This window comes from Drosophila subpulchrella, chromosome X, assembly GCF_014743375.2.
Source record: "Drosophila subpulchrella strain 33 F10 #4 breed RU33 chromosome X, RU_Dsub_v1.1 Primary Assembly, whole genome shotgun sequence".
NCBI classification, from domain to species: domain Eukaryota; kingdom Metazoa; phylum Arthropoda; class Insecta; order Diptera; family Drosophilidae; genus Drosophila; species Drosophila subpulchrella.
Genome location: NC_050613.1, coordinates 26,844,806 through 26,856,251, shown reverse-complemented (window position 1 = coordinate 26,856,251; position 11,446 = coordinate 26,844,806). Strand labels below are relative to the sequence as shown.

General features: G+C 38.4%; 1 protein-coding gene across 2 annotated transcripts in view; it reads left to right on the top strand.

The window, feature by feature from the left end:
* The first annotated feature begins 1,223 nt into the window (after nucleotides 1–1,223).
* Nucleotides 1,224–11,446, top strand: part of LOC119556731 (protein lozenge) — a 35,110-nt gene continuing 24,887 nt past the window's right edge. The window contains exon 1 of one of the 2 annotated variants that reach the window (XM_037869133.1): nucleotides 1,224–1,900. The gene's annotated coding sequence lies outside the window, so the exon portion shown is untranslated. The remainder of the gene's footprint in view (nucleotides 1,901–11,446) is intronic. The other variant, XM_037869134.1, reaches the window with a different exon arrangement.

The following is an 11,446-nucleotide window of genomic DNA, read 5'->3' as shown; positions in this document are numbered from 1 at the left end:
AGTGGAAGTTTAAACCCAAGTACAGTCCCGCTGGGAAGCCCACACTAATTTACAGTTAGACACTAATGCGTGCCCCCTTTTCTGAAAACTTGTGTTTGCCAAACGGAGAAAAAGAAGAAGAAGAAGACGAAGCAGAAGAAGAAGACTTTGGCCACGACAGAGAGAATCCGATTCGAAGTCAGCAACAAACTAACGATAGTTTCCCCCGCCGAGGAAAATAGTTTAAAATTCATTATATATGTATATATGTATGGGCGAGTGAGAACTACTCAACTGACTGTTTTTGCCATCTCCCTCGCACGCTCTCTTGCCATCCCGCTCACTCTCTCTACAACGACTCCGAGCACCGTACATATAATTGTGAGCGAACTCTAACCATATATTATATGTACGGGGGGGCATATGTATAAATCTAGTGTATATTATGTAAAATGTTGCATTTTCCTGCTCAAAAAAGCACCACCCCCACCAACTTGTTGTTGTTTATGATAATGAGCATTTCGCTCATGTGTACGTATGTCTGTGTGTGTGTGTGTGTGCGTACGCGGGAGGAAAAGAGACCCCCAAAAGGAAAAGGGTTGAAAACCCGTTCAGATAATGATGCTAAATTTATGTATTTTGTGTAGAAATAAAACCTGATTTCCAAATGAGTGAAAAGTCGAGAGACCGAATGGTCAGTCAGTGGACTGCGGGCCCCGTTGGGGGTGGGTCACACTGAACTAAAGTTGTGGCGCCCAACGTGGGGCGGACGTGGGCCACGTTCAACGGTAATTTCCCCCGCATCTCCACGGACTCTGAGCAGCTCTTCTTCGCTTTTAATTGTTGCTGCTGCTGCTGCTGCCGCTGCTGCTGCTGCTGATGCGGCGCCGTCGCCGCTTTTTGAGCCGAAACTCAATTTCCGTTTGAGTTATTTAAGGCCACACACATGTGTGTTGTGTGTTCGGCGTGTTTTTTGTGGAGAGCGTCGGCGTTTCGTTTCGTTTGGCCTCGGCCTCCTCGTATGTGTTTGGCCCACTCGTTGGGAAATTTGAAAAGTTTTTTGTGTGAAAATTTCGAAAATTCGTGTGCGTTGTTATCATTTGCAATTGTGCCGTTAACCGGTTCAGCAGCAGCAGCAACAGCGGCAACAGCGGCAGCAACAGCAGCAACAGCAGCAGCAGCAGCAATCGCAGCAGCAACATCCGTACGAGCAACATACCGTAACAACACTACTACTCGTATCCTACGAGTATATACGACTCGATATACGATTCGCGAGGAGCCCTCGGCAAGTGCAAACTGCAAATCGGGTGCGCTCAAAGGGCTCTCGGGCACCAGAAAGGCATTCGTTCGTTCACGTTCGGGCCCACAGACACGAATTGCATCCCGGCAGCAATATCGCAGCACGGCAGCAACACCACGCCGAGCAGGCTGTTTTGGAACTCTGGAGCTGGTCAGGTGCCCCCGAATGTGTCACTCTGCATTCTGACCACTGACGCGCCGGCTGTGCTTCCGTTGCGTTCCGTAGTGATCCAATACCATCCAATTCGATTCGGTTACGTGGCCAATATCGTGGCGAAAACTCGTGTTACGGTCCAAGGCTATCATCATAAATCGCTAGTACCCAAATATAGATCTTTTCAGATCTGCTTAACTGTCTTAAACAAAAAAAAAGGGAATCCCCAAACACAGATCCTTTAACATAGAGATCGTTGGTACAATGTTGGCGCCAGCATTTGTTCAAGTTATTTGTTTTTTCGAGTGTGCCTCAGTCGGGCAATAAAAGATCGAAAGTTTGCAAAACAGTGAAGAGATCTAACAGAGAGAGCGAAGTTTTCTTATACATAAAGTGCACTAGATAATTACCCTTGGGACACCATCCGTCAACCAAGTGCACTTGGTGCATCCAACAGGCAAAAAGGTGAGTTCTTTTTGGCTAAAAATGGTATAATATTATAATTAGAACGGTGGAAATTATAAAGAAAACGTAATTTTTATTATCCATCGAGGAATTTTTGTCTGATATTATGATAGATAAGTAAAAGCCACAATTTTTACTTAAGTAATCTGATCATTTTACGCCTGTATTCCTTTCAATTAAGTTTTGAAACTCGGTTTAATGGGATCATTTTGGAAAAATGGTATTGGTAGTGAGGAAATTCCTTATTTTTTTATACACAATTCACATTGTTTGTATTTCTAACTTATTATATGATTTTCTATTTATCCAAAGAAATTCTCCAGAAATTCCGAAACAAATCAACCAAATCACATTACAAAAAGAATAATTTTCTAATTTAAATGTCTAACATCTGTTTGTCACTTTGGAACAATTTGAAAAGTACATCTTCAAAGGCATCATAAATGGACAAAAATTACCCAACATTAGTTGTGGCATTTTCTGTTTATAAAATGCCAGATAAAAATAATGAAGCTTTGAAATCGCATTCATGACAGCAGTTATTTTTATTTATCATTTACGGGGTTTGTGATTTAATTATGATTGATCTTGTATACTTTCCGAAAAGCGAAAGGCAGCCATTGTCGATTCCTCTTAAATCCCAACCAAAAAGGAAATTCGTGCTAAAAGCATTTAATGACCCACTTGACGCGTCAAAAATGCGACGGGCAGTGAGCAATTTTTACTTAATGTAATTAATTAAAATTTAACGTATTAATTTCGAGCGGGACAAATGTCATTGTGCAAGTGCGAACAAAGACAGCAATAATTGTGTGCCCATACGCGAATGCGTATAATAATATGATACCTTGGGAAACTCATTGGCGAACCGCACTTATGCACCACAAGTTCTACCGCGAAATTGATAATTCAACGGTTAACCAAACGGGCCAACAACTAGCAAAAAAATAAATACAAAAAGGAAAATCGGGGCAAAAAAGCACGAGCCGTGCTTCAGCGAGTGTTAAACGCTTTAAATCAACTTAACAGTTGGAATCGGATGAAAAACTGCCCACACACCGGGCTCAAATGTAAACAAAAATTGGAATCGAAGGGCGGGAAGTTGAGGAACTCGGAAAAAAACCATTAAATTGGTGGAGAAAGCAATGGGTTTTTCTTGGAAATATGTTTTGACAAGAACTACATTATGGGAAAGTGTTTACCATAAATGGAAAGTGATTGAACTAAATGGGAGTAGATTACTCTCTAATAAGGCTGTCTTTTATAACAATGAGTAGTGGAAAAGATATAATAATATTACTTTCTTATAGGCAACTCTATCCTTAACTTTTACTTAAATGGAAAATAACAAATATTTGGATTCAACCATTTGGATTTGGGCCACTTGAATTGCAATGCTTATAATTCTTGGAGAATAGACCATCTATGATATATTATTGCCCCAAAAATGACATTTACTTTAAGAGTTAATTTTGATGAGGTAGATTTTATAATATTCAGTACTAAATTGTTAGAGCTTAGTTTTGGATAAAAATTTATATTTAATTATTAAAAAAATATAAGTAAATGAAAAATGTAATCAATATAGAGATAAAGATATACACTAAATATAAGGGTTCATGGGTGGTTCCGTATATTTACTATATCTCTAAAAAGATCGTAGAAAAAACAAGCAAACAAAGTAGACAACAAATATTGTGGATAATCAACAGAGGTTCAGATACAGATCAAACTGCCTGAAATGTGGGGCGGGTGGGCGTGGCAGGCAGTCAGCCCAAGGGTCAGCGGTTGGGCGAAAGGTTGAGGGGGCGTCGAAGGGCAGAGGGATGGGGGTGGGCGGTATTTGAAAGTGGTCAACCAACTCGTTGACCGCAGAAGAGAAAAAATAATAAAATGAAATAAACACACGCAGACAGATAGGACAGATATGTGTATGCGTTTAAGTATATATGTATGCGGCCTGGCAGTCAAATCACAAACAAAACAAACAATGGCAACAATAATTCCTACAGCCGGCGCTTAAATGTAGGCAATGGATTCTTTAACCCCTTTCATATTTTCCTGTTTGCATTTTGTTTAATTTTTTTGGCGCTGCTAATGCAATGCGACAGTTGAACGTTTCATTTTATAATGTTTAATTTAATTTATATTTATTGCAAAATGTTTAGTTTTTTTTTCAGCCGCTGATTGGCCAATTGGAAAGTCGTTGTTTGCTAAAGTTAATGATTTATTTTAATTTGCTGAAATTATTGACAGCTTGACAAAATGCGAGACTAAAAAGAACATTCCTATTGGCGAAATATTTAATAAGCGAGCTTGAGGGAATTTAAGGAATTTGAGAAAATAGTAAAGAAAAAATATATATTTGTGGGTTATAAAATTGTGAAAAAGTGTAAGCGTTAAAAAAGTTACTCAAATGGTTTATGCAAATATTTGATAATATAAATATATTATACAAAACAACTTCCTTTTTTGCTACCCTTGAAATAAATTAAATTTTTTATTTTTATTTGTATCTCTTTTGAGGCCCGTTTTTATTTTCCCTTACTAGCCCATGTTTTGTGTCTTAATTAAAACGTGCAGACCAATTTGAAAACGGTGAAATCAGCGCGAGGGTGTGGAACTTGTAGGATCGGCGAGATATATGTATTTATGAGGGTTGCTCGCAATTATAATGTGCATTGTGCTGTTGTTGTCCTTCGTCTGGACGCCGAGTTTAATTTTTTTTTTTGTGCAAGTGCAACTTTTATCGATTTAAATTAAAAACGCATTGCTGCAAATTGTAAAAATTATTGTGTGCGTCTGTCCGATTTTCCGACTGTCTGTCTCGCTGCATTTTCCCCAGCCAGTTTTCCCGTTTTCCCAACCAGTCTGTGTGTGTGTGTGTGTGCCAGGAAGCGGCAGCACATTAAGTTGGTAGGCCGTGTTGTTGGACAGCATCCTGTCCCCCTTCATCCCCCTTCCACACCCCTCCACACCGCCATGTCCACGTCCACGTCCATGTCCATGTCATTGGCCGGGGCAATGCGGAAAATCGCATTTTCTCATTTGGCTTCTGTCAGGCAAAAATATCAAAAGCGCGTCGCGAAAATCTCGTTTATTTTTCACACGCATTTCTGACATCCCCCGACGGCCCATCCTTTTGTCCTTCGAGAGCGAAGAATCCATCGAAGACCATATAGCCCGGCTGCCCTGCCGCCATTCTGGCCAATTCTTCGGCATCTCACGCAAATTGGTTTAAAGTCGTTCGATCTGCGGTCTCCAGTTGCATCGCATAGCATCAAATGAAGGACCACTTCAATAAGAACTCGTCTTTTCTTATTTGATTCACTTCCGTTGGCATTTTATGAAGTGCTGCGAGGTGTTGCGTATACGCCGTGTTGCCGCGCAAAAGTGTTTCGATGGATAGTAATGCATGGACATGGCATTAAGATAAGCTTACATTTGAAATGAATCAAAATTCCATGGGTTAACTTAAGTCATTTGCAAAAATCATTTGAAAAGCTGAGAATATGAGTTTTATGTGTGATTAACGGAATGCTGAAGAATTCGCGTTTTGGTTTTATCAATAAATACGAAGGAATGTGAAGTGAATATTTATTGTGCCAAAGAATTAGTGACTGTTTTTGTTTTAAAATAAATGTAAGCCACTAAAGAAAATGGTTTTATTTTTTGTGTGGCTAATTGAAATTGCCTAAAAACATATCAGTGGTACATTTCAATGCCACATTTTATTAATAAACTTCCTATTTCTTAAAAACCAAAGTGTGTTTTTAAATATATACCCACATGCATCTCAAACTGCCAACCCGTCGATATCGTTCGCATTAAACATTCACGCCGACCTGCAATCAGTGATGTTCTATTTAAAAATGCGCAAACTGAAAGAGTTAATGCTATGTCCTGGATCGAATGCATTAATGTCCTGGCCGCCATTGCAGGAGGGCTCCTGAAAAATATATAAGTATGTGCGGGCATACTATATGTGTATATTTATGTATGAGCGGGCAGCAGCGCACACAATTAATAAGAATTACAAGTTGTATGATGAGGGGGTGGTTGGCTGTGTGTGCTCCCTGTGTCCGTGTGTGTTTGTGCGGGCTTATCCGCATCCTGCATCCTGAATCCTGCATCCGCATCCTGCATGTGGGGGCATGTGGGCGCGTGGGCGTGGCAGCAACATCGGCAACAGCAACAACAGCCGCACAAGTGCTAATGACTTAATAAATCATCGCGTGCGACAAAGAAATATATGGGATATATGTTCCTGGTCGGTCGCTCCCCAGCAGCAAAAACCGCAGCCAGGAAGAGCCGATGGTTTGGGCATTGCTGAGGTTGTGATTGGACCAACAAAAAAACGAGCGAAAAAAACGAAAATAAATGCATAATTCAATGAAAATCCTGCAGAAATTCCTTTAATCCTCAATATTCATTAAAAAATATGAGCCGACCTCATGATGTTGCTGCCGTGTTATTGATGTTGCCGTTGTGTTTTTCCCAAGTCGCTGATGATGTTGCTGCTGATCTGGCTTTTCTTGTTAAGTCTGCCCGAAGTATATAAATTCGTTTTTTGTCACTCGCAAAGAAAGGTATTTTCAATTTGAATGGTGAGGTATTTAATAAATTATACTTCTTAGGGAATGCTAAACTAAAAGTGGGTCTTAAATACTACTTATCCATACGTTTTCAATTTTTAAAAACATTAATAGAACCACTAAGGTTGGTTTTTTCATATCAACATAAACTTATATCAAGGTGTTGATCCTCTACTTACGAGTAAATAATACATATGTTTTATTTTTTGAAAGTATCATTTAATTTTTAAAAAATTTCTATCAAGGCCAGAAATAATAAGCTGATTAGAAAATGTTATAAGATATTGATGCTTTACAAATTCATTGTGTAAATTTAGTCTTAAAATGTTTTTTAAAAAATATCAGTTCAGTTAATTTAATTTGTAACTGTTCTTACAAGCTTTATTGTCTATGATTATTCTACCTATCCCTTTGGTTTTGAACTTGCACAACCCCTTATTCATTTTTCAAAAGTTTTTCAATTAAAGCCAGCGAAAAGCGAGGCCAGAATATTTTTGCCGCCGTGCAGATGGGATGTTGCATCTGGTTTCTGTGGCCAAGGGCCAGGTGCAACATCGCCCGTCTCATTACATCTTTATGTGCTCGAGTACATAATGTGCGGAGTGGCGGAGCACATAGGCTTAATCAGCAACTTAAATGTGTCGTGTGGCAGCAAGGATTTAATGCACCGCCCATTCCCCCGCTCTCCACGATTTTCGCAGCTCGATTTTCCGGCGATTTTCCCTTGTGCGGGAAACTTTTGCTGTCCGGCCATTTGCACGTTACAAAAATTAATTCGATTTGCTGCTCGGCGGTCATTTTAATCGTTTGCCGTCGTGCGGTGCCGTTTAATGAAAGGACGAAAACCAGGACACACTCGCGTTCGGCCGGCCTGCAATGCAATTAAAAATTAAAAACGTGAGCAAAATGCATAATGAGCTCTCAAGCAACACTTCATTAACGCGTTTTCTTCGCCGCCCGTCCCCTTTCTCCCATTTCTCCACTTCAATTTCCCCATTTCCCCAAGCCCCCCCTTTTAATTTCCCTGTCAAGATAAGTTACACTCCTTTGGCCGAGCAGCGCATTTCCCATTGATGGGCGACAAAATGTTAACAAGCTGTTGAAAAATTGGCAAACAGGCCAGAATGCGTAACCAGAGAAAGGCCCTCAACACACCTCAGCCACCATTTCTCCCCCTCCGCCACTTTCTCCACCACTTTCTCCGCCTGCTCCAAGAGCCCATAAACCAAACGAGCTCGGACAGCAGGTCAAAAGTAAGTGGGGATCCTGTGGAAGGGACAACGACTGAGGGATGACCTTTGAGGATTGAAAATTGGGTATTGAATTGAAAAAGGTATTGATACTGATCATTAAGGCATAGAGGATTGTATCGGGCAACAGTTTATAGGTTAAATAATATTAGTTTAACCAGTTTAACATTTAAAATAAAATTGGTAATAATATATTTGTTATTATTTTCCTAAACTATTTTTCATAGGGAGTTTGGAGTTGTGCTTTTTTTATACATTTCTTGGTTAGATTTATAGGAAATCCCCATTTTAATATTAATTTAAACTTCAGTTTTTAATAACATTAAATTCGTTTTCCTTTTAAAAAAAGTTAATTAAGAAAGCTTTTACTTAACTTATAAAAATAAAAGTTAAGTATCTTAAAGGCTTCTTCAATCTTTTTCTACAAAGTTTTTAAAACACCATGCAATGCAATTAATTAAAAGAAATTATTTATAAGATATAATACAAAATAAAATATAAATAAAATAAATCTTTTTAAATGAAGTTTACACTTATACCTTTTTTTTGTCAAAATATCATTTAAGTATGATTGATTGATGGTGATTAACTGATTACAAAATATAACAAACTGAGTAAACCGCATCAGGGTATCGCTTTATCATGCAACTACTTAAACGGCGTCATAAATTCACCAGCCAGCCGAACAAACGAGGCCCCAAAAAAATGAAAAGCCCCGGGGAAAATCGAGGAGGTGGAAAAGCCAGGGGATGAGGTGGCACCCATTCCGCAGTTCGTGGCCTCAATGTTGGCCTCAAAATGCAAAACCCCAAAAAGGAGCAAAGTGCAAGAGTGGAAAAGCCTTGCACGTGATTGTCAACAAGTTTGACTGCAATGGCTTGGAAAAATCGGGGGGGGGTGGGGGGTGGGAAAAGCGTGTGAGGGGAGTCCATCCACAAGATGGACCTTGCAGTTTGTTTGCCTTTCGCCTCTGTACTCGATGCTTTTTTTTATTGATTTTCCTTTGCCTGCCTTTTTTGCATGTGCGCATATTACGCATACGCCGCGTGTGCAGCGGAAACCAGCCAACTGACCAAACGCGTCCTGAAAAGCATGACCCCCTGCCCCTTGGCCCTTAACCCTTAACCCTTGTTTGTCGGTCTGCGTTTGTACAGCTGTCAGACAACCTCTGCCTGCACTGGGCCGTTGCCCAAAAAGGCATAATAAAAGAGTAACTGTTCGAGGGAAAAAAATATCCTATATGTATAAAAAAAAAATAAAATAAATATAAAAAGAATGCAGGAAAAATCAAAAAAAAAAAAGGAAAGGAAGAGGAGTTTTAAAACCCACGGAACACGCGTGTTCTCTCATGTTTATTATTGCAGCAACAAATTGGGGAAAAAGGACCCCTGAAAACCCCCTCGCAATTGTTGCATTGTTGCATTCGTTTCTTTGACAGACAGACAGTGGGTAAAAAAATTGACCGCCAAACAACTCACCTGCCACGCCCCACCGCCCCTTTTCCAGGGGGCGTATGTTTTCTCTGTTTTGGGCCTTTTGTTGGTGGCAACCACATATTTGGTTGCTGATTTTTGGTTTCGTAATTTTTCCTACCCACAATGCAACAGCGGCAATTGTTGTTGCATTTGTTTGGACCTTGTTTTTGTTTGCGTGTGTGTTTGGCGGTTTTTCACCTTCTTTTTCGCCATTTTTCCTGACCCCCTTCCGCTACGCCCATTTTGGGTCCACAAATTATAGCCAGTTGTTTGAGCCAGAGTTTCCTTTTGGTTTTTTTTTCGGTTTCGGCCAAAAGAGCTGTTGATTGGTTGCGAATTTCGATGGTAATAAATTATGGGGGTTGAGTTAATATATTTTCAGAACGTTGAGACGTTTTATAGGTTATTAATACCTAAATATCGTTACCTAAATATCTGTAAGTAACAGACTAAAAATATTTTTTGGAAAAATTGAAATACATTTCATAAGCCAAAAGAAAAGTAATAACAAAACTGAAATTAATAAAAATAAAGTTCCTACTAGGAATATAATTTGTATTTTTACGAACCTCTTACATTTTTATTGATAATATTTTACCTCTGAGCCATGAAACTTGTCTTAATAAAATTAAAACCAAGAGGTATTTTTTCACCTTAGAAACTAGTTTTTTCATATTTATTTAATTTATTTTCTATTCGTATGTACTTCACTTGAAAACCACTCACATACCAATGTCAAAAATGAATTCTTTGACCATTTTCAAGTCCCAGTTCCAATAGGAAAAATGTAATGACTAAAATCCCTCTCAAGAAATGCTCTACATGTGTCATTCTCAAATGCAGTTTTCGGTTTCCGTGTGCCAGTTAATTATTTCTGTCAAATGGTTAGTTTCCCCTGCAACAAAACTCAATACATCAATTGCCAGTGCAGCTGCAACTCCATCATCAGATATATGTTCGCATATATGAGCCGTAGACTGGGCAATAAAAATATTTACAACAACAATCATAGCAAAGGCTTTTTGGGTCTACCAATATTATTCCACACAACTTCAAACCCACAAAATGTTGGTTAGTTTTTCGTAATAACTTCAAATCTGCACTTGCCACTTTGTGTGTGTGTGTGGGAGATGGGTGGGTGTGGAAAAAGTGGGTGAAAATGTGGGCATTGTATCCCCAAAATGCAGCACATATATGTAACATTTCTATATATACCCAGGAAGCCTCCCACGGGCCCTGAAAATTTCAAATGGCATCGAATTTTGTGTTCAGGTTTTCCAGATTTTTTTTTGTGATTTGGTTTCTGGCCGGCCATTCGGGGTGTAAAAATAATTTAACTAAAAATTGCACACAAATATCCCTCACACACAGTCACCGCAAAATGTGTATGGGCGGATCTGTGCCCGATGTCCGGAGGTGCGTAAAATATAACGCAGGCATAATAAAATCAGGCCCGCAAAAATGTGCATCCAGGGAGCAGAGTGTGTGAAAACCCCGGAAAATATCCATCCAATAATCTAAATTGTCAATTAAGATCCCTTTTTATTTGATTCTCGTTGAATATTAAGCTTCGTGAATACAAAAAAGATTTTCTAAGCTAATATCCTTCGAATAATCCAAATTGTCAATTAAGATCCTTTTTTATTTGATTCACGTTGAATTTTAAGCTTCGTGAATGCAAAAAAGATTTTCTAAGGTTATATTCTTCGAATAATCCAAATTGTCAATTAAGATCCCCTTTTATTTGATTCTCGTTGAATATTAAGCTTAGTAAAAACAAAAAGGATTTTCTAAGGTTATATTCTTCGAATAATCCAAATTGTCAATTAAGATCCTTTTTTAATTGATGCTAGTTGAATATTAGGCTTCATGAATACAAAAAAGATTTTCTAAGGAATAATAAGAAGATAATCTTTTTTAAGCCCTTGGCAATAATGAACAAATTCAATTTTAAAGGTGGTGAAAAGCAGCTTATTTTAAAATATGGCACTAAATAGATAAAATCATTTCCGAGCCCCATTAAAGCATATTGGGTGCTACAATAAATTACAAATTATAAAGTCTTGGACTCGAAACAATTTTTACGTCCTGAAATAAATATTATATATAAGAATTTATAACAAAACTCTTAAAATTAATAATGTTTCATGATAACTAATGATCAAAGAAGAACACCCATTATTAGCACTATATTATTATTATAACTATTCAGTAATTAAAATATTA